This window comes from Eurosta solidaginis, chromosome 1 (genome assembly GCF_040869045.1).
Source record: "Eurosta solidaginis isolate ZX-2024a chromosome 1, ASM4086904v1, whole genome shotgun sequence".
NCBI lineage: Eukaryota > Metazoa > Arthropoda > Insecta > Diptera > Tephritidae > Eurosta > Eurosta solidaginis.
Window position 1 is genome coordinate 206,197,633 of NC_090319.1, and position 13,952 is coordinate 206,211,584.

General features: G+C 45.9%; 1 protein-coding gene across 1 annotated transcript in view; it reads left to right on the plus strand.

Moving 5' to 3' along the window:
- LOC137239534 (acetylcholine receptor subunit alpha-like) overlaps positions 1-13,952 on the plus strand; it is a 1,517,845-nt gene that overhangs the window by 775,630 nt on the left and 728,263 nt on the right. The gene's annotated exons all lie outside the window — the stretch shown is intronic.

Here is a 13,952-nt window from a genome sequence, read left to right on the forward strand (position 1 = left end):
ATTTCATGGAAATGACACTTTAAAACATGTTAACAAGACAAAATTACATGTACATTTGTATATACCTACATAGCTTATGCCTATACGGTACTCACTTTTTTCCTGTATCATGAGTGTGAGATACTGATAAACATGCACCAAAACGTCTAATCACAACAACAATATCCCAAAATACCAAAAATACTGCCACAAAATAACCGATTTCGGCATGTTATCGTTTGCGTAAAACTTTTTTGCTTCAAATTATTCAAAAAAAAGGGCTATTTATCTCATCAAAAATTTACTTCTTGTTTAAAGTTGTTCACAAAGTTTTTCAAAATTGACTGCTTTAATCAGTATCCCCTCCTAAGATTAGTTGGTGGGCTCGGCAATTCAATACTGCAATGCAGTATACGTTTTCAGCGCGAAAATACTGAAATATTGGTAGAATCTTAGTTTTGGTAGCAGAAGACGTAAAAGTAGTAGAAAATGAAAATGGATCAAAAAGGTACGTCAATCTACCAATGCGGTAAAGTCCGTGCACTGACTGCCCATATACTTGTACCAACGTATGTACATATATATGCCGAGTTTTAAATGTACATTGTATTAGGGATGCATAAGAAGATGCAAACGGGTACCCAAAAACCCGTTTCTGGCAAATCGGTATCGGAGCCAACTACCCTTCTGGAACCGTGCTTTTTAGTAAAGACCATCAATAACACAGGACTACAAGCGTAATTGGGAAAAGCTGAACAAATAATCGAAGGGAAATACAAAAGAATGGCTCATTCGAAAAATTTTTCACCGCGTCCAAAACGAAGATTTTATCTTTGTTCTTTATATAGCATACAATTTTGCCGTCCAAACATTTTTTTTTGTGGCGGGCAGGAAAGTTGTCGGTTTTTAGCACCAACAACACAAATAACGACGACTCGAAAGATCCCACATCAAACACTCTCTACCCAGTTCGGTACCAAACTGTGAGTACCAAACAACTTAAATGTAAATTTTTCTGCAGCACTAGTATGCCTGACTAGCTGAAGCGCTACCGGATGACACAAAATTAAACAGAATAAGGCACTAATGACCCAGGCACATAACGTGCGGGGAAAGAAGCAACGCACATAACGTACGCGAGATGAATATATTCTCGTAAGCCTTTAGACATGTTTTAACCCTACTCACGCGCGAAATTTCAAAAGCGCCGATAATAGAATTGGGGCTTACTCGCCACCGAAAGCGTGACACAATCATAACAACTCAACGAGTTTCCTTTATTTTCTTCCATACTCTCAATAGAATGACTCGTTACGCTTCGCTAAGAAGGAGGACTGAGCGCCAGGCCGCTCGTTACACAAAGCCGTGCCACTTATGCGACGCGAAACACCCAATCAGGTCATGCCCGATTTACCGCGCGAAGTCGCCGCTGCAACGACTGCGCGAAATTATAAAGGCCAAGTACTGCCAAAACTGCCTGTCAATGGTACATCGTGCCAAAGACTGCACTAGCAAAGGAAGGTGCCGAAGATGTGGTAGCAATCATCATACCACGCTGCACCTTTCCATGGAGGACTTGTCGTCCGAGCCAGAGCCGCCGAAGAGCTGGTACCAGCTAGTCATGGAAGAAGAGGGAGAAGGATATGAGCGGATGCCTACGATGGAAGAGGTGGACGACGGGATGATGGATGAGGCGCTGTCTCTCCACGCGTCCGAGTCGGCCTTTGCAGAAGAACCACAACTGCCATCCGGGAGTGGAGCGGGCTCCCATATAGTAAATTCCGACACTAGGGGATCGGACCCACGGCCGTTCCGACCCCTATTAGCACACGAGCGACGAGGAAAAAGTGGAGCGGAATCACGGCCGTTCCGCCCACCTACGCAACAACGAACGCAAGCACATCGACCAACGCGCGATCGTAGACTGGCCCCTCGGCCGCGCCAGCTACACGAGATACGACACGTGACGGAAGACCATCGAGACGGTAGACTGGCCACTCGGCCGCGCCAGCTACCCCAACACAGTTCCTTCCGGAACGGGGTCATTCCAGCCCGCGCCTCAGCCGGCCCAACTCTTCGGCCCATGGCTGCTCTGGCGCCGACTGCGATCGTGAAGGTGGAAGCCGGAGGGCGTCTGCACTTCATTCGTGCACTCATAGACGCATGTTCCCCCCGCACAACGATCGACCGCAGGCTGGCGCGAGAGTTAGCCCTGCCGACAACCAACGCCGACGGCGAAACCGGCTGTTTTATTCGTTTTAGAGGTAAACATGGGCAGAGTAAGACGGTGACGACTCACGCAGTCTGCGTCCTCGAGTTCAGGCGCGTCAGTCCAACGTACAACGTCGACCCCAGCGTCGCGGCTCCTTACGAGCACATCCGTCTTGCGGACCCCCACTTTTATGCGTCCACCCCAATTCGCCTCGTCCTAGGCGGCGACGTCTACGCCGAAATCATGACTTCGGGCACATTGCCACCATCCTTCGGATCGCTGCTCGCGCAAAGCACGATCTTCGGGTGGGTACTCTCCGGGACCCACCCGATCTGATATTTCTCAATGGCTATTTAGAGTTAGTTAGCTGATGATAAGCTTATACATGTATATTGTATTTTCCCGAAATAAATGAAGTTTTATATAAATGGCAAGAAATATATGTTACGGTTTCCATTAATTTTTTTTCTATCTTCCTAGCTCTAGGTCACGGCGAAGGCAAGGAGGATGCCGTCGCGCCATCCGGCGCGCACCATTTAATTTTAGAATCTAGTTTTAAGACAAATCGTGGCCGGGGACGCTCGGGCGGAGTCTGGGCTGTTGCGTATCGCAAGGGGGCCGGCATGTTTAGGCCCGAAGCCTAAATTCTTCTTAATTTGCGCCACCCTAATAGCACCACTTTATCGACCCCTAGTTCGCCCACCTGCATGTATATGTGTACATAGATAGGGTTATGTTGTCCGTACACATATACATGTATGCCGGTACAACTATGTGGGGAAGCTTCCCCTTAAAACCGGAGACTTTTTCCGCGGTTCAACGGTTGTCCTCGACAAGGCAACCGTCTACTTTTCCAGCGATCGCTGAGCGAACTACAACACCCTCCGAGGAGCCCCGCCACATTTTATTACAAAAAGGTAATTATTGTTCAAATTTAATTTTGCACTATAATAAAGAAATTATTATAACGAGGAATATATCTCGCCTCTTTTTTCTTTTCATTTAAATTTAAACCAAACGCAATTGTGGTGCCTCCACTCCCGTGCCGAGTTTGCGACACACCACAATTGTTTGATTTGTTTGAAAAATTTGGAAAAGTTTAACTTATAAAATAGTGGTTTTACATGGAATATTTTTTATTGAAACCTTTTAATTACATAAGTTGATAAGAATTCTGAATGTGATGTGAGTAGTGGCCCACATGGAATTTACCCAATTCCCATTAATAACCTAAATACCTAGTATTAGAAAGTGAGTTGCGGCTGGGGACTTTGGGGACTTATGAAGACAAAGGATAGAATTATTTGGGCCGCTTGTGTAGGTGTTGATGGTTAGTATTTTGGAAAACTTTTATTTTTTGCTTTTTTTTGTTAGTTGATAGTTAGATGTTAGTGGTTAATGGTTTATTATTCTATTTTTTTATTTCGTGTTATCGCTCTAGTAAGAGAATTCCATTCTCCTTTTTTTTGTTTTTTTTTTTTGTATGAGAGCGTTTTTTCCCCTTCACCGATTTGGTGTTAATAATATGTGTACAATTTATGTACTCCAGTGCGCACACTGTTGGTTCAAAATTCTTTTTGTTAAATTTGCATTGGAATATGGGCGTTTTCCCAGATGACATTGGAAGGTTCGTGTGATCCTTTTTAGTCATAAGCGTTGATAATTGCAAATGACATACTAAGGGCACGAGTGGCTTCACGCCAATTAAAGCATAGTCCCGCGGTGAAGTTGAACCACACCGATTGTCGTCAGTCGAGCCATCGAGTTATTTGGAATTGAAATCTGACTAGATCGGCTGCAAGTTAATTGCACCCAAAACCCTGGGTCACAGGGATCTAAACATAAGAGTTGCCTTCTGACCAATGTTATCTTAGACGTTTTTGACGTCACTTTTGTGGAACTTTTTTCCACTTTCGGTAACAATAGTTGCGTTTCTGTCTTCAGCAACAGTTTCTTCTTTATAAACAGGATTTTGTTTTGCCTTTATTTGCTTGTTGGCAATGAACAACTTTTCCCCGTTTTCAAAGGAACGCGGTGTTGTGCGTTTAGCGTTCAACCTCGCATTCCTGACCTCCGGCTCTTTCTCCAATAAGGCCTTTATATCCTCCATAGTTTTTTCTCGGATATTCACCAATTCCTGATAATTTATTCTTGGGTTCCGGTTGAGGAACACATCCGCTGGTTTTCGTTTGATAATAGAGTGGACAGTATTGTTGTATCTGTCCACTGCAATGGAAATGCGTTCTTTTGGAGTAAGTCTGTTATAATCAACCGAAATAGAGCGGTATCAGTAAGCTTTCTTCGGAGGTGAACGGAAGATTTTTTCTTTATGGGGAAAAGCTTGGCAAATTTTGTGAATTTATTAATTGCACTAAGATACTTTTGCTTCTGTATTAAGAAGAGGTCGACGTGTAGAATTTCGCAGGGATAATTTGTATTGGGGTGTATTGGAGCAAAGGTTTCGCCGGATGCCTATCGTACTTATTTAATTTGCAAGTATCACATTGCCTAACGTAATCTTTGGTTTGCGGGAAAATAAAATTGCTCGAGTATTTGTGCTTTATTCTCACGGGGATTTCTGTGGGCTCGTTTGTCCTCCATCTCGATTATTTCGTAGATCCTGTCCGGAACCGTAACATCTTCCACCACCCTCTGGGTTATTCTAATGCGGTACCTCTGGAAGTTGTTAATGGACGCGTTTTGGAGTGAAGCGAGGAATATCTCAGGAATTTTTATCAAATTTATCACATTTGGGTTGAGGCACTCCCTTAAAATAGTAACCAATGCGGCCGTATCCGATTCAGGAAATGACACATAGTGTCGGCTATAGCCCGGATAAGGATGTTCCAGGAATTGTGGCCGATTACCGTCTCTGAAGATTATTTGGTTTTTAAAAACGTTAAGGGGGCTTCTGCATGTGGCATTAATTCCGCATTATCCTGATCAGCTGAATGCATTGTGCATTGAATTACAGTGTCAATTTCGGGTTCTCTTTCGAGTTCAGCACTTGCGGGATCATGTCCTGAAACAGATGGAGGTTGAACAAGGATAGAATCGGTTAGCACATTAACTTTGGTTTTGAGACGAGAGAGAGCGTCGGCGACTAAATTCGATTTCCCCGGTTTGTAGATTATTTCACAATTGTACTCCTCTATCCTGGCCTTCAAGCGTTTCAGTTTAGCATTGTAGTTTCTGTAACTCAGAGAAAACGTTAGTGGTTGGTGATCGGTGTATATCTTAATTTTCTTGGCACCGTATAGATACGACCGCAGATTATCGAGAGCCCAAACTATAGCGAGGAACTCTTTCTCGTTAGTAGCATTGTTTTCTTCGCATTTATTCAAGGATTGTGAAATGTAAGCTATAGGTTTGTCTCCCCTACTGCTCCCTGGGAGAGGACTGCCCCGATGGCGAAGTTCGAGGCATCCGTAGTCAGGTTAAATGGTTTTTCGAAATCTGGAAGGCAAGGGCATCAGTAGATACAAGAAGCTGTTTTAAATCATGAATAGCCTGAAGGGCCTTGTCTTCAAGTGCAATTTTTTATTTTTTTGAACAATTTGCTTTCACCGGAGCATTCTCGCCTCGAGTGAGATTGGTTAGAGGTTTTGCCACTTTTGCGAAGTCTCTTATGAACTTCCTGTAATAGGAAGTCATACCTAAAAAGCTTTTCAAATCCTTGAGATTTTCTGGTGGTGAAATAAGTTTAATCGCTTCGACTATGCTTGGGTTAGCGCGACCGCCATCGGGAGTGATGACGTACCCAAGGAATTCTACTTCTTTTTCGAAGAAGCAGGTCTTATCCAGATTTACCTTAAGGTTTGCTTCGCGAAGCCTTGCAAATACCTTTTCGATGTTCAGCAAGTGTTCTTCCGGGTCCTTTCCAAAAATAATTATATCGTCAATATAGACATAACAAATTGTCCCTATATATTGCTTGAGGACGCAGTCTTGGGTATATCCGACGCTATCATAGGTATCTGGTGAAAGCCAGACGTTAAGTCAATAGTTGTGAAGAAATGTTGTTTCCTCGGGAGGTTTTCCGATCTTGCTTCACGTTTTAATGGATTAGGGCGATTGATATAATTTACAGCTCGCGATTGGGTAGAGCGGTTCACATCCATTTTTTCGACGGGATGAGACTGAGTAGCGGGTGGAGCACGATAGTTACTTGAAAAACGCTCCCTCCTATCGAATGGAGCCTTGCGATCCTGTTGACGCCAGGTAGGCTTGGGTGGAATTACAGGTGGTCTCCCTTCGAAGGAAGGTTTAATCTCGTTTATTGTTAATAGGGACCACTATACGATTATTATTGGGAGATGGGTGAAGCGATACGTTTCTGAAGTTGACATTCTGCAACTCCAGGCAGGCTGAATAAGCCTCTGGAAAAGTCTTGGGGCGTTGAACGAGGAGCATCCTTGAGAGCTCCCCATTTAGACCGCGGATAAATACATCCAACTCCCTATTTCTGTAGGTGTCCATAAAGACCTTCGTTGTTTCGTCAGTGTACGATTCTGTTTGTAACTTATTAAGAATCAAGTTAAATAAGTTTCACTCGAGCGTAGGACTCGTCGACAGTGCCACCTTTCTGTTGCAATTGATACAACTGGTGTTCGAGAGTCCGGACATCCGGCTTATCTGCGTAATGCATAGCCAGGCACTCCTTTATTTTGGACCAATTGTTGTCAAAAATATTATAGGAAATAAGAGCGTTATCCGCCGTACCGCGGACTTTTTGACGAATGTGCTGTAATATAGCACGGTATAAGGGTTTTCCCTTGATGACTGAGAAGGCAGCAAGATTTGTTTCTACGGAGTGTACCCAGAACACGAAGTGTATAGGGCTTCCATCAAAAACTTGAAGCTCTTTTACGCAATAAGGCAGACGACATATTTCGCGAATGTCGGCCTCAGTCATGGGGGTTTGTGCCACCACTTCCTCTGTTACCTCGCTACGCGGAGGACCACTGAAGGTATTATTGGTCCGGTCCAACTCCTTCACACGTCTCTCTAAAGTTTTCATCTTCTCTAGCAGGGCATTAACGGCACCTATTAAATTCGTTACGTTCACTTTAAGTTCCTCCATCCTTGCTACCGTGGGAAAAAAAGAAGGTATATTTAATTATTGGTTAAGTTCTATACTTACAGCACCACTAGGTTCATAAGTGGTGTTATATCGTGTACACTGTATTTTCCTAAGAAGAGCTAGCTTCTATATATTTTTGGTTGCTTGTTTGCTTTTTCTAATATAGTAAAGTACAGTAAAGCTCCCACAAACCCCTACTGAATAAATACACAATATTTATGTGTTACGAACACACGCAAACACGACTGGAGGTATTAGGCGGGCAGCAGCTTTCCTTCGCAAGATGGTGAGGGGGCGGAGCGGCGGCTAACGGTCGTTGGGGCAGAGGAGGTTAGGTAAGACGGTTGAACGGTCGGGTAACGGACGGATTGTTACGGCGGTACGTAGGCAGCGGTGGGATAGAAGCAGCGGCTTAACGGCGGTAGGACGGCGGACGGCCAACGGTCGTCGTAGGAGCGGCGGGACGGATGCAGTGGCTTAACGGCGGTAGGATGGCGGACGGCCAACGGTCGTCGTAGCAGTGGCGGGACGGATGCAGGGGCTTAACGGCGGTAGGATGGTAGACGGCCAACGGTCGTCGTAGCAGTGGCGTGACGGCGGTAGGATGGCAAGCGGCCAGCGGTCGTCGGAGCAGCGGCATAACGGCGGTAGGATGGCGGACGGCCAACGGTCGTCGTAGAAGCGGCGGGAAGGATGCACCGACTTAACGGCGGTAGGATGGCAAGCGGCCAGTGGTCGTCATAGCAGCGGCGGGACGGATGCAGCGGCTTAACGGCGGTAGGATGGCGGACAGCCAATAGTCGTCGTAGCAGCGGCGGGACGGATGCAGCGACTTAACGGCGGTAGGATGGCAAGCGGCCAGTGGTCGTCGTAGCAGCGGCGGTACCAGAGGGGCGACGATGCGACGGCAGCGGCGGTGGGCTACGGAGCGCGTACCAGGGCCGGGGTGAGAGGGGAAGCAGGCTGGAGATGGTGTTTACGTGGAGAGCGGCGGCTCGTTCCGGGCGGCGTCGGTTGGCGGTATCGGATTGATCGGTAGTCTTCGGCAGGATCGGTAGTCCGCGGGGTCGGTCGCCTGGGGAAGAGACTGTGAGGACTCGGGTTAGTGCTAGTTTCACCGCTGGACACCCCGGCCCCCTACTTGCACACTCGTAGAAGGTGCGTAAGGGGACGGAATTTTACCAGCCGAGACGCCGTGGGTCGACCCGTGTCGGAGGGGAAGTGCACCTTAACGGCACAGTGGTAGCCCCTTGTGCGCACGCATCGGCTCACGGCCAAAACCAGTGCTGCGGAGAGGGGTCGTGCGGTCATTCGGGCGGCGAGTCATTCCTTACCAGACCAGGACGACGGAGGGAAGGGTACTGCGAAGACACCACTCGCGTCGTCTTGGTGCAGCAGGGGGTGACTCGCGCCACGGCCGCATCCTCTTCTCCCCAGCTACCTAGAGGGAGTGGCCCTCCGCTCCGGCCAGCCTACTAAAACCAGAGCTGAGGGGGGTTATTTGGTCATTACGACAGCGGGCCGCTCAACACCGAGGTGGGCATCGGAGGGAAGGATAGCGAGTGTAGGTTTATCGTGAGTACCTGTCTTCGAAGACCTAAACTCACGTATGCACCAAGTACACGGGTCAAAGCAGGCTGACCAGCCCCCAAGGCACTCTTACCTTGGTACCTATCGATAATGTGAGTGGACACATCATCACCTTGGTGGGGTTGGAGGCCTATCTAACACCTCTTCCATTCTAAGGGTCATGGCACCCGGTTGCAATGCAACTCCACATTCGAGCTGACCAACTCTTACCGCATTCGGATATCAACCACAGCCACCACGATGCTCCCAAAGGGGCCTACCTCAATGAACAGAAACGGAGCGAGCTCCGCGGGCCATCTGTTCCCCGTGGTACCACTTTAAAGTCTTGGTATGACTTTGGCAACCGAAGCCACTTCCGGTTGAGTATCCACCTAGTCCGGACCGGCCGCCTAGTGTGAGGTGGGGTTAGATCCCCCCCCCCGCACCACATCCGCGGACACACACACAAATCAACCGCCGTGTCTCCTCCGTCTAAACACCTCCAAAGCATACCTATTGAGCAAATCAATATTCCGACTATTGGAGAGCGCTCCACTACATCAACCCTTCCTTCCTCAAAACTAATTCCCAAACTACCCATATCCCTTATGTCCGAGTATTCAGGACACTCACACAACACATGCACCCAGTCCTCCCGCAACGCACCACATACACACCCCTCCATTTCACAAGAATGCATTAAGAGGACCATGACCCGTAAGCAGAAAGCCCAGACTCAGATTTACGCTGCGTTACAAGGTTCTTTACCCCTTATAGCTTTTCGGTTTTCAAATTTTTTTGTATTATTATTTTTTATTTGCTTATTACAATGTAAGCTTCTTTCTCACTTCACAGCTTTTTTCCTACTTGATCCTTAAAGGATATTCACTTTCACAAGCGGTCCCTGCTCGGGCGCCACTTAAGGATCTCAGATCCTTTCACTTAAAAAAATTAAGGAGCCAACTCGCTCCAAACAAACTAAGAAGTTGAAATTAGTAAGCACTCAAATTTAAAGTTAACAAATATACTTTATTCAAAAATGGTTGTATATAACTAACAAACCAACCTAGTCGTACGGATTTCCAACAGCAACTGCCCAAACGTTCTTGGCGGTTTGCCAAAGAAACCTCAGCGCCGGTGGCAGCGGCGCAACCCTTACGCAACTGTGTTAGAATGCAGGTGAGAATGACCGTGGCCTTGATTTCCCACAAGCGTTGTGTTACTAAATTATTGGTATTGCATTTCATGATGAAATACAAATATGCTTACGCTGCAGCGCATGCAATGATCGATGGGAAACAAAATGACGTTGCGGCGCCTGAGTTGATCGAACGTTGGAATGGTATGAATGGGCATTGGCTGAGCGTGTTAACTTGTATGTATGTGGTAGCTAAGTTGACCATGCATGCATACACAGGCAGGCGTTGGCTGTATACAGTTGTAGCACGTACCTGCTGCAAGTAAATGTAAGCAAGTTGCTCGAGGTCAGGTCAGAAATGAGTTAATATCTTTTGAACCACACAATTGTCCAACTTTAAATAAAAAGGGTTTTTTAGATGAAAGTGTTTATATATTTTTTTTTTCGAAAATATTCGCGGGGGAAAACAGTATGTAATAATTATTTTAAAAAATCATTTTTATTCATTATTTTGACTTTAAAAAATTTTATATTTTTTAACGCAGTTATAAATTAAATATTGTTACCTTCAAAATAAAAAAACAAAAACTAATAAGATACGACGGGTTGAACCAAAGATATAGCATTTTGAATGTGTGCAAGTTTGCTTACCCATCGAGTTTGAGCACAAGGAGATCTCTGAAAAAAAATTTTTTTCGAGGAAATTCTGATATATGTATGTGTTGACTTAAATTGCGAAAAGATTCCAACAAATAAATTTGGTGTCTTTTAAAAAAGTGAGCATTTTTTTTTTCTAGAAATCCCTACGATTTGTAAAATAATGACCCATAGAGCTAATTCTCTTCTGGAGTATATTTAATTAAAACTAATGCTGGAGCAATGAGCTGAGTCTTCTAAGAAGACAGGTAAAAGAAATGTTTAAACTCGCAAAGACCGCGGAAAGCGAAGCGTGTCGGGACGAGTACAGGGATCTACTGAGGATCTACAAGCGTGAAATTACCAGGGCGAAGAGAAACTCATGGAAAAGTTTCTGTACGGACATAGAGTGCTCCAGTGAAACAGCACGGTTGAAAAAAGTCCTAGCAAAGGGAAACATAGTCCAGGGACTAATAAAGAAAGAGAACGGGGAATGGTCACGTGATAGTGAGGAATCCCTTGAGGTGTTTCTCGATACACATTTCCCATCGGGAGACGGTTTAGAAGAACCAGCAGACATCACTCACACTTCGATCACGGAGCTAGTGGTGCCGGGCTTGGTGACCGATACCAAGATCGAGTGGCAGTGAAGACGTTTTCTAAGTTTAAATCGCCGGGCCCAGATGGTATATTCCCGGCCATGCTACAAGTCTCAAGTAGGGCGGTCGTGGAATGGCTTAAAATAATATTCGATGGGTGCATAAGACTGAATCATGTACCGCACTCTTGGAGAACTGCTCGTGTAGCTTTTCTACCAAAGGCGGGGAAGATCGGTCACGTGTATCCCAAAGACTATAGACCCATTAGCTTAACATCATTTCTGCTCAAAATCTTTGAGAGGCTGATAGATGTGTACATAAAGTCCAACGTGGATGAAAAGCTGCTCTCCACAACATAGCATGCGTACACCAAAGGCAAGTCGGTAGACACCGCATTGCATAGGGAGGTAATAAGCATAGAGAAATCCCTGGAATATAAGGAGTATGCTCTAGGAGTCTTCTTGGACATTGCCGGGGCTTTCAATAATGTTGCAAAATGGGCGATTATGGATGGTCTTAATTACATTAAAGTACATCCTGCCTTAATCAGATGGATCGGCTGCATCTTAAATTGCAGAAAGATTACATCACAATGGGGATTGTACGAGGCCACGAAATCAGTGGACAGGGGCACGCCGCAGGGAGGGGTGCTATCACCTCTGCTGTGGACACTGGTCATCAACCAATTGCTCAGGCAATTCGATGAGGGACCCGTAAAACTTACGGCTTACGCAGATGACGTTGCAATTGTCATAAGTGGAAAATGCCTTCCAACGATTAGTTCTTTGATGGATCGGGCGCTTCGGGATATTCATACCTGGGCATCTAATGTCGGGCTGAAAGTCAATGCGGAGAAGACGGATATGGTCTTGTTTACAAAGAGGTACAAGGTCCCAAACTGGACCAGGCCTAAGTTAGGAGCGGTGACCTTACAGGAGAAACCTTGCACAAAATATCTAGGAATCATCCTAGACAGTAAGCTGTCATGGAAGCTCAACGTGGAGGAGAGGGTCAAGAAGGCCTCAACGGCACTCTATGCATGTAAAAGAATGCTGGGGTGTACGTGGGGCCTATCGCCCTCTCTTTCTCATTGGGTTTTTACAGCGATTGTAAGCCCTATTCTATACTATGGAGTTCTTGTTTGGTGGAAAGCCACACAAAAAACAACATACCTCAAAAAATTAGAGGGGGTATGCAGACTATCGATGCTTTGCATTACGGGAGCCCTGAAAACAACCCCGACGGCTGCACTGTATGCCATTCTGCACATTCCACCTGTAGACCTGGTAGCAAAGAACAAAGCGTTAACGACCGCAACCAGGCTCGATGCTTCGTGGCAGCTTGAGCGCCGACCATATGGCCATAGTAGTATAGCGTCCTCAGTCACAAGACGAACAGACTACATGATTCCCTACCTGCACTTTGAGGGAGATCTTAAGGCCACAATAGAGGTGGACGGTTGGCGCAAGGGTGCGCAAATGGCGGACGAGGCGATACATGTGTACACCGATGGTTCCAAAATAGTGGAAGGAGTAGGGTCTGCGGTATACTGCGCTGATCCGGAATTAAGCAGATCCTACGGGCTGCCGGATTACTGTAGCGTTTTCCAAGCGGAAATATTAGCCGTAACAAAAGCAGTAGAAACCCTGGAAGAGAATAGCTTAAGCTGCAACCGTGTTAATTTTTATATTGACAGTCAAGCAGCAATTAAGGCAATAATCTCGCATAGCACAGCATCTAAATGCGTGTTAGAGTGTAAGCAGTCTCTGGAGAGAATCGGGACAGGGAGAAGCATACATCTATATTGGGTCCCAGGGCATATGGGAATAGATGGGACGAATTAGCTAAAAAGGGCGCATCCCTTGAAGCTTGCTCCGTAGACGTCCCAATTAGATTGGGCGAGATTAAGCGAAGGCGAGAGGTGCACATGATCGACCAAGCAGAAAAGGCGTGGGTTCAAGCGCGGGGCTGTAAAGTGTCGAAGATTATGTGTAGGTCTTACAACCTTAGACTAACACAGTTGCTTCTATCATTAAAAAGAGAGGACTGTATACTCATGACGGGTATTCTGACTGGACACTGCCTTCTGTCGTCACATGCCTTTAAATTAGGCTTGGTCAGTGATAGCAGGTGTAGGAAGTGCGGGTTGGAGGAGGAAACGATCGAGCACGTTCTGTGCTCGTGCCCTGCACTTGCCAGGTTAAGACTCCAGCTATTAGGAGTGATACAGCTGTCAGATCTAGAAGCAGCAAGTGGCTTAAGTCCTAGGAAGCTTCTAGTATTTGCCAAGAGGACGGAGTTATTTTATAACATAGGTCCTGGATTTTGATAGGGTTTTTCAGTTTGGTCGTTAAAACAAACTTCTGGTAACACTACGGACTCAATCAGTCTATGTGAGGTCCTCATGGACCGGCCAGTTCAACCTACCTACCTAATGCTAGACGAGTAAGGGCATGTTTTATTTTAGATGCGTCTGAATTTTTTAAGATGTATTCTACCATTAATGCGGCATCCCGCTGACCTGATAACCTCAAGCTAGAAGCAGTTGCAAAAGCCAACTCTTTTTATACTCAGTTGAGCAGAGCTCACAGAGTATATTAAGTTTGATTGGATAACGGTTGGTTGTACATATATAAAGGAATCGAGATAGATATACACTTCCATATGTCAAAATAATCAGGATCGAAAAAAATTTGATTGAGCCATGTCCGTCCGTCCGTTCGTCCGTCCGTCCGT